Raw genomic sequence first — 14,043 nt, 5'->3', positions numbered from 1 at the left:
TTTCCAGATGATTAGGGTATGTGCACACGATGCGGATTTGCTGCGGATTTTTCTGCGCAGAAACGCTGCAGATCCGCACTGTGATGTACAATACAATGTTAGTCAATGGGGGAAAAAAAAGCTGTGCAGAAAAATCAGTGTCGAATTGCTGCGGATTTCAAAGAAGTGCATGTCACTTCTTTTGTGCGGATCTGCAGCGTTTCTGCACCCCTCCATGTTAAAATTCCGCAGTGGCAAAAACCACAGAAAATCCACACCAATTTCGCATAAAAAACGCACAAAATCCGCATAAAAACTGCAGCAAATCCGCGGCTGCGGATTTTGCCAGGAGATGCGGATTTTGTGCAGAAAATTCTGCACCTCTTTTCTTACGTGTGCACATAGCCTTATGGTGTACAGTGCTGCCATTTCATTCCTGAATGATGCACTTCACATGTCACCAGATGCTGCAAAATTGTGTCTAAGGCTCCTTTAACACAACAGTCTTAATCAGGCGAATTTTGAATAAAAAAATGGATCCAGCAAATGTTGCCGCTGGATCCTTTTTTTTCCTCAGACTTGTATTAGCGACGGATTGTGATGGATGGCCTGATGTTTCATCCGTCGTGGATCCGTCGAAAATTGTTTATCCGGCGGCCGGAGAAAACGGACAAAGTAACTTTTTTTTGTGTCCGTCGAAAAGAAACGGACAGTGACGGATCAGTCGCCATCCGTCGGTTGCTCGAATGGAAGCTTATGGCGCCAGATCCTTGAAATGACGGAATTCGGCGACAGATTCAGGTTTTTGTTGTTTTTTTTTTAACTGTGCAGGCTCTGATTTTTTTTTTTTAGGATCCAATTAGCTGGATCAGCTGGTCTGATCCGGTGGAAAAAAAAACGAATCTGCATCAGTTTTTCACAATCTGCGACAGATTAGTTTTATTCAACATTCAACGGAATGATGACAAAAAACTGATGTGTGAAAGCAGCCTAAGGCATCCCTGAATTCATGCCTCCATACAGACTTATATAGCGTGATCTACAGGATTCAATTAAAAAAAAATAAAGTTCTCTAAGCTGCACTTCCAGAGAAAAACTACAAACATTCATCAAGACAAGTAGGAAGCCACAATATTAGGTGATGACATGGCTCAGCCCAACACCGCAGAACCCAGGACACACAGGAAGCGACACCTTGAAGTGATTTTCTGTGGTCTGAGAGTTCCGCAAGAAACTGAGTGTCTGACATTGAAGTCTACAGGACAAACACCAAGCTTCCCACCACAACCAGCACCATAAGGACATGTGCCGACGATCAGGATTTGATGCTGCGGATTTATGCCGCATCACAACCGCAGCGGCCAGCTGTGAGAGCACAGTGGGTAAGATTTGGCCCCTATGCGCCCACAGATGCCTACGGATCACCAGCGGAGAGGGACATCTTTCCAGACCGCAGCATGGTCAATTTCTCTTGCGGACTAGTCTCGGGTAGAGAAATGACATCAATTGAATGCTGGAAATCCGCATGGTTCAGTGATCACATGAGGATTTACCTGCGTTCACTATCAGGCTGCACCTTGGACCCAAAGAAGATACACTGCATCCAAAGAGCACTGCTAGTTTCCGATCGTGGACAACCAGCGTAAACCTCTCTGCACAGGACGACATTCAATGTCAGAAACTGACTGCGCAAAGCCATTTTATTCAAAAAGTATGTTCCAAGTCCACCCCCACCCAAAGAAAAGCTTGAAAAGTGCTGGCGACTAAGCGTCTTCCTCCTGTGCAGCTTGATGTCCATCCAGTTGTATAATCCGTCTCGAGACCGATCACAGAAAGTAAGGAGCTGGGATTTCTTGGCTCATGACTGATATTCTGGGATGAGTGTTACCCGTAGTTTTCTAGGATATTCTATGGTGCTGTGCACATGTCCAATTTTTATTCCTCGGACCGACATGAGACTAGTCCGATTTTAATTAGAGGGGCACTGAGGGAGGCATTGCCCTGATTATGAGGAGGACATGTATTGTGCATCTGAGGACCACCAGGCAGATCAGACATGAAATACATCATTTATTGGTTACATATCGTATGACAAATGCAAGGCATGAAGGTGCGGCAGCAGTGGGACGACAAGGCACAGTTGTGTGTTACATGAAGACACGTCAGACCAGGAGCCTTCCCAATATTGACAGGGGTAAGAGCCATCAACATAGAAATGGCTCCTGTCAGGACGTATATTCTCTCAGAGAGAATCAGGCTGAGAAGATGGGAGCAAAAAAAGTTTCTGTCTGCTCCATTCTGTCAGTCTGTGAAAAACAGACTACACTCAGATGCCATCCGAGGGCAGCCCAATGTTTTCCACAGACTCCCAGACTTGCATGGCCGAGTGCAATCCGAATAGCTGTAGCAGATCAAACTCTGGCATGCAGCAATTTTAATTTTTTCCCCCCTGGACCAGCTGTCAGAGGAAGAAAATCGGACATGTGCATGGCCCCGTAGAACAATGGTCTGAGAGTGATCTGTTTTGTTGGATGGCAATCAGACCGATTATTCGGTCATCTGCACGAGCCCTTAAGGATGGAAACTGGATGTCAGGCGACAAGAGAATGTCCACACTTTACACGTGCAGCCAAATCACATCCCTTCCTGAAACAGAAGACCCCCTCACCTAGAAGAGCTTACAATCTATTCTGACTGACCCTCTATCACCACAATACAGGACACTATGGTGGGAAACGCGGGTTACTACAGAAAGCACTGGAGGGCACTGGAAGGAGTTGGGAGCTCACGCCGATACTTAGGAGTTGCTATTTCTGCTTTTCAGCCTCTGATGTGGAAATCATAGTGATAAAAAGGTCTAAGTCTATGTGCCCATGTTGCAGATTGGGCACTGCTTTTGAAAAATCCGCAGGTGAAGCTCACTGCGTTTTACTTGCGGGTTTACCGCAGATTTCCAGCGTTTTTTGTACGGATTCCACCTGCGTTTTTACACCTGCGAATTCCTATTGTGGAGCAGGTGTAAAACGCTGCGGAATCCGCACAAAGAATTGACATGCTGCGGAAAATAAACCACGGTATTTTCCGCACCATGGGCACTGCAGATTTGGTTTTCCATAGGTTTACATGGTACTGTAAACCGCATGGAAAACTGCTGTGGATCCGCAGCAAAATCCGCAACATGTGCACATAGCCTAAAGGTTCTTAGACGGAATCTCACAGATGTGTAAGTCACCTAAGCACAGAGGGTTCGCCTTCAGGTCACCCACACATGCGACTCTTTAAAACGTTTTTTTCTCTTTGCAGCATTTTAGTATGTAAAAATAAAAACTAATCAATTTTTACAAGCTTTTTTTGTTTTTTTTGCTTTGTGTCCACGTGTGTGTTCTTTAAATGTTATTTTTACTATAGAGATGTCTATGGAAACGCACATAAAAAATTAGCCTAGAGAAAGCTGCCTTTGAGGGGGAAAAAAAAAAACCACCACGAGCTAGACACGTTAGAAGGCGACCGTGGGGTCGGTCACATGACCATGGTCTCCACATCCGAGAAACTTTCCGATTATTAAGATCAGTTTTTCCCGGACGTGGAGAAAAAAAAAAAAAAAGTTTCTCCACATTCTGTCAGTCCGTGAAGATCGGACTGCACTCAGATGTCATCCGAGTGCGTTCTGCTTTTTTTTCTTTTTTCTCACTGACTCAGACTTGCATTGCCAACTTTGATTTGACAATCGTATCAAAATCAGACATGTCTCCAATTATCGCTGCAGACAACTCAGTGAGGGGAAAAAAAAATATATCAGACAAGAGGACAGCCCTATAGAATATCATAGGTGCAAGCGCTATCCACAAATACCATGGGTGAAAAGTTTTTTCTAGCAATCCGGGCTGTGGAGTCAGTGATGATGTATGTTAAAGCGCTGCAGAAAATCATAGCGCTATATAAGCAAAGCATAATAAATAATTATTGTTCCAGCAAATGGGGATAAAGTCCCCTCGATTTGGTATTTGACCATTGTCCTCCAGAAGTGCGGACAGAAACCACAACCACAGAAGCTGCCCTCATTCTGCAGCCGCAGTGTTTGGAGAGAGAAAAGCAGAACCGCACTTAGGAAATGATGAGAGGAGGCTTCACCACATGTTATTGCTATAGAAATGAAAGCAAAACCACCAGGACTGGTCATTATCCCTCAGTCTATCACTTTTTTCTGAAGTATTGGCTCTGGGATTGATAGCGCTGAAGTCTGTCCGTCCTATGTCCACATGACAACACTTTCTGCTCTCGTCAAAATGATCACAGGGACCCCGAGTGATTAGGATGTGCATTTACAGGCATGCAGCAACGCAGAAGCACAATGTCCCCATGACTGACGGTGATGCTGCGATCAGTCCTGCTAATTACAGATTACAGGGAGAATGAAGCAAAAGTGAAAGTAAATGACACACAGGAGCCGCCTGCTACTGCTGACACATAGCTACTAGTGATGAGCGAGTGTACTCGTTGCTCGGATTTTCCAGAGCACGCTCGGGTGGTGATTTAGGCTACTTTCACACTTCCGGTTCTTTTTAATCCGTCACAATGCGTCGGCGCGACATATCGACGGATGCGTCAAAAATAGTGAAAACCGGATGCAACGCATCCAGTATTTTGACGGATCCGCTAGACTGTTCCGTCGAAAAACTGGATCCATTGCATCCGTTTTTACCATCCGTTTTTTTTTTACAGATCCGTTTTCCATGCCTAAAAATGGGGGTCTCCCAAATGTGATTGGCTACTGGAAAATAGGGAAACCAATATATTGACTGGCTGGCAGTCTTCAGGCTGGCAGGAGTCTTGCTGTCACATTTGGGGGTGACGCCCCAGGCCAGGTTTATATAGATTTGGGGCCTGTCTGGCCCATTGGCTACAAATTCCTGATTCTGAGCATGCGCAGTGTAAAAAAAAAAAAAAAAAAAAAACGGATTCCAGCGCTGGATTCCGTCATACGACGTGTCACGACGGATCCTGCGTCCATAGGCTTCCATTCTAGTCAACGACGTATGCCGCAGGATCCGTCGCGACACGTTTTCCCGGCGCAGATAAAAAAAACTTTACATTGAACGTTTTTCCAGATGACGGTCCGCAAAAACACGACAGATCCGTCGCACGACGGATGCAACGTGTTGCGATCCATCGATAATACAAGTCTATGGGAAAAAAACAGATCCTGCCTGCACATTTGCAGGATCCATTTTTTTCCCAAAACGACGCACTGCAACGGATCTGAAAAGACAGAAGAGGCCTTAGTTGTTGCCCACGCAGCTCCATGATTTGTGACTGCTAGACAGCCTGAATACATGTGGGGATTCCCTATCAACCAGGCAACCCCCCACATGTACTCAGGCTGGGTATCAGCCGTAAATCATGCAGCTGCGTCAACAAAAACTAAATCTCCGAACACTCACACATACTCGGAGACCACCCGAGCAACGAGTATACTCGCTCATCACTAGTAGCTGCTCCGAACCACAGCCATGAAGAACGGAAGAGTCCAGAAAACTGATGCATGTACGGCAGCCGCATGTTTAAAAAAAACAACAATAAAACATTTTAAGATTTGTTTGTTTTTTAAGTTACATTAATTTATTTGGGTCTGAAAATAATTTTAGCATTTACACATTTTGCACTGTTTGCCTCCTGTATACTAATTACACTACTGGCTACAAAATGAGTTCACTGGAAACTAGTCAGTGAGCTCATTCTGAGGTTTTGGAACGGTCTTCTTTTAGCCACTCTCGGCTGATCTGTGACCACAACAAACTTGAATGTGCTGGAAACAAAGAGCCACTGAAAATTAAACAATGAAATGACAAGGTTTTTAAAATGCGGATGACCCTAAGGGTACCGTTACACAAAACGATTTACCAACGATCACGACCAGCGATACGACCTGGCCGTGATCGTTGGTAAGTCGTTGTGTGGTCGCTGGGGAGCTGTCACACAGACAGCTCTCCAGCGACCAACGATGCCGAGGTCCCCGGGTAACCAGGGTAAACATCGGGTTACTAAGTGCAGGGCCGCGCTTAGTAACCCGATGTTTACCCTGGTTACCATCGTAAATGTAAAAAAAACAAAAAAACGTACATACTCACATTCCGGTGTCCGTCAGGTCCCTCGCCGTCTGCTTCCCGCACTGACTGAGTGCCGGCCGTAAAGTGAAAGCAGAGCACAGCGGTGACGTCACCGCTGTGCTCTGCTTTTACTTTCCGGCCGGCAGTCAGTTAGTGCGGGAAGCAGACGGCTAGGGACCTGACGGACACCGGAATGTGAGTATGTACGGTTTTTTTTTTTTAACATTTACGATGGTAACCAGGGTAAACATCGGGTTACTAAGCGCGGCCCTGCGCTTAGTAACCCGATGTTTACCCTGGTTACAAGTGAACGCATCGCTGGATCGGTGTCACACACACCGATCCAGCGATGACAGCGGGAGATCCAGCAACGAAATAAAGTTCCAAACGATCTGCTACGACGTACGATTCTCAGCAGGGTCCCTGATCGCTGCTGCGTGTCAGACACTGCGATATCGTATGGATATCGCTGGAACGTCACGGATCGTACCGTCGTAGCGACAAAAGTGCCACTGTGAGACGGTACCCTAAGGGAATAGAAACCCTCCGATGAAACCAAACTACTGTGGAGAACTAAGTGACAGATGATGGTGAACTAAATCACTAGTGGGGATCTCATTATCCACTCCAGATGGAAGACCCCTGGGATCTGGAAGTGTATGACCGTAAATGGTGGACACAGGGGGTCCTGCACACCGACAGATCTCCAGTCATACTTTGTAGACGTCCCGCCATGTTTTGCATTGAGACACACGGTAATTCCATCAGAGACTTCCTCAGCCACCAAAACGTAATTTATCATATAGAGTGCTGTCAATGTACAGACCGAAAATGTGATCAATGACGAAAACGGAGGGCTCATTCAGACGTCTGATTTTATCCACGTACTAGAAAAATGGACCAATTTATTTTGATCACAGTGGCATTGGATCCTCGTACGTGGAGAAAAATGAAGAAACATTTCTCCACCTTCTCTATTACCTGCCTGTGAAAGTTGACTGCACTCTGATGTCATCTGAATGCAATGTGATTTTTTTTAATGGACCCATAGACTTGCATTGCCAATTCTGATCTAACACTTGAATCCAAATCGGACATATCCCCATGATTTTCCATGGACATATGAATGGTCCCATTGACTATCACTGGTACAACTGCTATCTTTGAAAAACATTGATACGTGAAAATTGGATGTCTGAATAAGGCCTTCCACTGTAAATCACTGGAGAATGAAACACAGATGTCCTCATCGGGAGAAAAACACCAGTGCAGGAATCCAGCTTTAGGGCTCGTACAAATGCCTATTTTCAGTCCAAGCTCGATCCTACAAGACATCGGATTACATTCGGACCTATGTTATTCTATGGGGCCATGCACCTGTCCAATTTTCACAGCATGCATGAGTTGGATCTGATATTCAGCTCTGCAAGTCAATGAGTCCGTGTAAACCATCGGACCACACTGATGACATCTGAGTGCAGTCTGATTTTCCAAACTCACAAATATGGAGAATTTTTTTTCCCTCCAACTTCTCATTCAAGAGAATTGGATTCAGAGTGTGATTAGTAAATTTGGCCCTAGTGAGGCATGTAAAGAGAGACGTGATAGGCGGACCCCAATATGGTAAGTAGGGTGGGTTTGAGCACCGCTGGTGACAGTCATGAGACGGATTCGGCACTGCCACCATTTTCACTGTAGTGCGGCTCTGAAAGAGCAAAACATTGGAAAATTAGGAGAGAAGATCTGAACCAAACCTACACCAGACTGCCCCTCACTCACACCAGCTTGAAATGATATGTATTTACATTTTGTAATGTTTAAAGAGTTACTCCTAAAACTTAAAGTCATCTCCCCTGCCTAATCCTGAGAAAATCCATTCTCTACAGGACAGAAGATAGGCGAGCGCTGTAATCCACTATCTGTGGAAGGACCTCCTAGGGAATGAATGGAGTAGGGGTGCACTTGGGCTACGTTCACATTTGCGTTGGGCGACGCAACGCACAACGCAAATGTGAACGCATGCACAACGCAGCGTTTTGTGACGCATGCGTCCTTTTTTTGCTTGATTTTGGACGCACAAAAAATGCAACTTGCTGCGTCCTGTGCGCCGACGCGTGCGCCGCAGCGACGCATGCGTCACAAAACGCAAATGCAACGCATGTCCATGCGCCCCCACGTTAAATATAGGGGTGCATGACGCATGCGGCGACGCAGCGGCGCCCGACGCTGCGGCGCACAACGCTAATGTGAACGTAGCCTTACTTACATTTCAGAGCCCCGTTTCCGAGGTTGCGGGGGGTCCATGTGTTCAGAAACCCATCAACCCTCAATTTATCCCCTAAACTTTACATGAGTTTATTCCAGACATTGAACTTTAAGTTTTAATTGTAATAAAGTTCCTGAGAAAAGTTTTTTTTTAATTCACATTAATATGTGGAATTCGCAAAGTTTACTAAATAACTGCCCCAAAAACAAGACGTCTAGAGGATGCACTGCTGGCCAGAGCGACGATTCCGGTACATGGATACAGCAGAGAAGACACAGGAGGGAGAAGGCTCAGCCACAACTCCCCAAGGAATGGACGGGGACATATTGATCCAGACCACAAAACAGATGCTGCCCTCCCAGAGGAAGAGCTGGACTATCAAGCAAAGCACTGATCATAATGACGTAGGGAAAAAAAGGAAAATTCTAGGAATATATATATATATATATATATATATATATATATATATATATATATATATAAAATTTTAACTGCCTGATATACCCAGACGTGGTGGTCCGATTCCCGTATAATGATGTATGGCGGCAGGAGCGGAGCTGTATGTGCACAGCCTTGCTCCTGCTTGGAATGAACTTAGTTTTGATCCCAGAATTTTAACCGCTTAAAAGCCGCTGGTAATAGTGGCATTTAAGCAGTTAGGAGTCTCGCTGCAGCGCCATCATTGCCCGCTCACCCTCGTCACGTGTTGCGATCAAAGTGTTGATCGCTTTCTATCTTGGGCCACATTCACACATTCAGTATTTGGTCAGTATTTTACATCAGTATTTGTAAGCCAAAACCAGGAGTGGGTAAGAAATACAGAAGTGGTGACGTGTTTCTATTATACTGTTCCTGTGGCTTACGGATGTAAAATGCTGACCATGTGCCTGTTCAACCCTCTAATAGAATGAAGCAGAGTAAATTTAAAGGGGTATTTGCAAGATTGAAAGTTTTCCTCTTTCTGATCGCTGTATGTCAGACCACCATGGCCCCGAGATAACAAGAAGAGGGGTTCTCCAGACCCCCGGCTGAATGGCGCTGGTGTTGATCATACGCATTACTGTAACATTTTAATGGCAGCGACCAAAGTCAGCAATCTCGGCTACTGCCACTAGAATGAATGGATGAGTAATGATCGCCAGGGATCTGATTAGCAGGTCAGAGGAGATAGCGGGAGAAAGAGCAAACATCCGATCAGCATGTATTTAGTAAATTAGAAAAGGTTGGACTCGTTCATCCTACGTAATTACATGTGCCCCAAAATAGCAACATTAGGAAATGCGGCCCGTGTCACAAAAGACCGGCCGGCCCTCGTATGGCCATGACGAGCCAAAACATTTTTGGAAAATTAAATTAAATTTTTTTTTTTTAAAAAAAAAGCAACATCAGCAGGGTTCATTGATAACAACATCAGGCTCGGAAACACCGATCCAGATGCTTAAAAAAAAACAAAGCCTGAAGTTCACTGTTAGGTGCTACATGTGAACAAGCAGCGATCACAAACATTGTGTCCTGGAACAGCCATAGAACCGATGTACGCAAGTTACGTAAACATTGGAGAACATCCGGGATATTTTACGCCAAAAGCGTAAGCCATCCCCCCAGCGCTTTTCCTGCATAGACCTACGAATCTGACGTAACCCGCCCATCCTCCAAAGCCGGCCCACTGCTGTACGCAAAGAACGTATATAGGGAGGCCAGCCTGCACACACTGGTAAACAGCACAGCTCCCGCCAACACGTAACCGAGGCGGATGCCGAGGATGTCTGCGCGACCCCGGGCTGAGTCACACCGAGCGAGGGCAGAAGACTTGGCCACACCACACACAGCCAAGCGCTACGTAAACTGCGTACGTACGGGATTTTCCCAGCATTACGTCAATAATACAATCACCGCAGACTTCGGCTCCAGCCCTACGGCGAGAACAGCACAGGAAAATGTGCGAAAAATAGAGTAAGACCATGTACAAAATGATACGCCAACTCCGCCCAGCCACAAAACTGCCTTGGTTATGCAATGCGGGCCCGGCGTATCCAGCAACAGTGAATAGCTCAGGCTTCTTGGCCCTGTGCTCACCTTCAAGGCCTCTCCGGGAGGCGTGGCGATGTAGCGACAATGCCAAGGAACGGGCCGCTAACCAGTTCAGCCACAGAACCGGGACAACCGAGCGATCACCGACAGGGATTAATGGAGACGCACCGAGAGCGCACTCCCACGGCTCCTTCCTCACACAGCGCCGCCGCTACGCTCCGTGACGTCATACGCATACACCCACGTCGTCCGAAACCCGCCTCATCTGGCTCCTTCCCTACTGCGCATGCGCGGCTGATTCCTCTTCCTGTTTCCGCCTCTTTCTTCCTACTAGACCTGATACCTGAGAAACAATCCCTGGCTTGGTTACCCCTGGCAACAGGCTACAAAGAGCAAAATATGTAGACTCTGTACTTGGTCACTGTGGGAAGCACACAGAAGCTTTTCAGGGACAGTTTCCTACATTTTTACTTAGTTTTTTGCACTTTTTTTTTTTTTCCTCACCTTCCTCCAAGAGCCATACCTTTTTTTCTTTTTTTCTCCATCAACATGGCCGTATGAGGGCTTGTTTTCTGCGGGACGACTTGGTTGTTAATGACGTGGTTCACTTTACCATGTAAAAAGGGGAAGGGAAATTCCAAATGAGGTGAAATAGCAGAAAACTACAATGTCGCCATTTTTGTCACTTTTTATTGAATTTTTCCATGACCGAAAAATGGCATTTTATAGTATAGACCTTTCTAGATGTGGCGGTGGGTTGTTTTTATTCATATTTTTATTTTTTTACATTTTCCTATTGGGAAAATGAGGGACAGTACTGATTTGTTTTAATTATATTTTCAATATTTTTATTTATTTTAATTGTCATGCGGAAAAGACTCTTCCTATTCATCTCCATTGGCAAAAACATTTCGCTGTTCATATGTTCAGTTGTGTAACATTTTTTTTTCCTCATTTCAGGTCTTAGAAAAAAAAATTTAAAGCGTCCTCTGATGGAATCTGCTCCTAACTAGTCTCTGTCCAATCAGAAGGCTGCAGAAATTAAAAGCTCTTCAGGAAATTAAAAACTTCACACACATTTTTTTTTTTAAATTAAAAGCTGCTTTTTCCAATACCTGAAAAAGCTACGAGATTTCCGAAATCTCACACGTATTTTTTTTTTGCTTCCCGACAATTGGAAAGCTGCTGATATAGTTAATTGTGCAGCATGTCATTTCTTTCAAGCATTTCTGCAGCTTTTTTTTTTACCCATAGAAAGCAATAAGTGCCAAAACATAGAAAACAGTTTTTGCTACATTTTGAGTGAAAATACATTTCAGGTACAGCAGGATGTGAGTCATTTATTTTTGCTAATTATTATTTTATTTTATATATTATTTATTTTTTCCAAGTTTGTTTTTTTTTTTTGTAATGCAATTTACACTTATTTTTTTTTCTAGAGCAATTCTTTCTTTCTCCCCACTCCACGCATAGTTTAGTTAAATTAGTGAGATGTGTTAAGCTGTCTTTACGTTTTTTTTTTTCTGCAGGCAAAACCTGCTTTCTTGGCAGTAAAAGAAGGTGCTTTCAAAAAGCCGGTTTTGCTGTGTTTTTGTTTCTCTTGCATATTGATGAAGTTTAGTCCCCCCCCACAAAAAAAGAATCATGATGCAACTTCCTTAGGTTTTTGCATAAAAAAAAAGCAGCAAATCTTGACACCTGCATTTTTTTGCTTCGTTTTTGCACTTCATCATTGCTTTCGTTGAGTGAAAAAAAGTGACGTTCTGCCATTTCAAGAACACAGCAGTTTTCCAATTCAGTCAAGAAAATAAACCATTGCGTGTGCAGGAGATTTCTGAAATGTCATAGCTTTTGCTGGTACTGTAAAACATAGCTGAAAATTTGCACAAAAAAAAGTAGCAAAAAATAAAAAAACGCAACGTGTGAACAATTCCGGAGCAATTCAACTTGCCCCCTCCTGGTTCTACATTTGCAATTTTGTATTTTTTCATGCAAGACTCAAGTAATGTCAGTTCAAGTCTCTGCACTTCCGATCATGTGCAGTGCGCCTAATAAGACCTAATACTATCTAACAGACCCGACAGAATAACAGATCTGCAGGTCGTTGGGCATCTAGGAAATGGCGACCACAATGTTGTACAGTTTCACTTGTCTTTCGCTAGGGGGACTTGTCGGAGTCACAAAAACACTGAACTTTAGGAAGGCAAAGTCTGACCAGCTTAGAGATGCCCTTAATCTGGTTGACTGGGACAATATCCTCAGAAATAAGAATACAGATAATAAATGGGAAACGTTTAAAAACATCCTAAATAGGCACTGTAAGCGGTTTATACCTTGCAGGAATAAAAGGACAAGAAATAGGAAAAACCCAATGTGGCTAAACAAAGAAGTAAGAGGGGCAATTAACAGTAAAACGAAAGCATTTGCACTACTAAAGCGGGATGGCACCGCTGAAGCTCTAAAAAACTATAGGGAGGAAAATATCTAAAAATCGAATTAAAGCTGCCAAAAAGGAAACAGAGAAGCACATTGCTAAGGAGAGTAAAATTAATCCCAAACTGTTCTTCAACTAAATCAATAGTAAAAGAATCAGATTCATAAGTGAAAATGTAGGCCCCTTAAATAATTGTGAGGAAAGAATGGTTGTAGATGACGAGGAAAAAGCTAATATATTAAACACCTTCTCCACGGTATTCATGGTGGAAAATGAAATGCTAGGTGAAATGCCGAGAGACAAAGAAAACCCTTTATTAAGGGTCACCAATCTAACCCAAGAAGAGGTGCGAAACCGGCTAAATAAGATTAAAATAGATAAATCTCTGGGTCTGGATGGCATACACCCACGAGTACTAAGAGAACTAAGTAATGTAATAAACAAGCCATTATTTCTTATATTTAGGGACTCTAGCGAGGAGGTCTGTTCCACAGGACTGGCACATAGCAAATGTGGTACCAATATTCAAAAAGGGCTCTAAGGCTATGTGCCCACACTCAGGAAAGTGTGCAGAATTTTCCTGAGCAAATCCGGACTACTTTCGCAGGAAATCCGCACGCGTATTTTTTGCGGTTTTTTTCCGGAGCTTACGAATGCATTAATATAGCGGGAAATCAGTGAAAAATCCACAAAATTAATGAACGTGCTGCGTTTTTTTCTGCGATGCGTTTTTATCACTGAAAAAAGCGCAACATGTGCACAAAAATTGCGGCATGCATTAAAAATGATGTGATGCTTAATGTAAGCAGTTTTTGCAGCGGAAAACCATCGAAAAAACGTGAAAAATCTGTAACGTGTGCACATAGCCTAAAAGTGAAGCTGGAAATTATAGGCAGGTAAGTCTAACCTCTATTGTTGGTAAAATATTTGAAGGGTTTCTGAGGGATGTTATTCTGGATTATCTCAATGAGAATAACTGTTTAACTCCATATCAGCATGGGTTTATGAGGAATCGCTTCTGTCAAACCAATCTAATCAGTTTTTATGAAGAGGTAAGCTATAGACTGGACCAAGGTGAGTCATTGGACGTGGTATATCTTGATTTTTCCAAAGCGTTTGATACCGTGCCACACAAGAGGTTGGTACACAAAATGAGAATGCTAGGTCTGGGGGAAAATGTGTGTAAATGGGTAAGTAACTGGTTTTGTGATAGAAAGCAGAGGGTG

At 43.9% G+C, this 14,043-nt stretch overlaps 1 protein-coding gene across 4 annotated transcripts in view; it reads right to left on the bottom strand.

The window, feature by feature from the left end:
- Window positions 1–10,704, bottom strand: part of BRD4 (bromodomain containing 4) — a 63,718-nt gene extending 53,014 nt beyond the window's left edge. For 2 of the 4 annotated variants that reach the window (XM_077262305.1, XM_077262308.1), the window contains exon 1: window positions 10,429–10,701. The gene's annotated coding sequence lies outside the window, so the exon portion shown is untranslated. Of the gene's footprint in view, window positions 1–10,428 lie in introns of all 4 variants that reach the window. The other 2 variants (XM_077262307.1, XM_077262309.1) reach the window with 2 other exon arrangements.
- Between the last annotated feature and the right edge of the window lie 3,339 nt (window positions 10,705–14,043).

The sequence above is a fragment of the Ranitomeya variabilis genome, chromosome 5 (assembly GCF_051348905.1).
Source record: "Ranitomeya variabilis isolate aRanVar5 chromosome 5, aRanVar5.hap1, whole genome shotgun sequence".
In the NCBI taxonomy this organism is placed as follows: domain Eukaryota; kingdom Metazoa; phylum Chordata; class Amphibia; order Anura; family Dendrobatidae; genus Ranitomeya; species Ranitomeya variabilis.
This window is presented reverse-complemented; position numbering and strand designations above follow the sequence as displayed.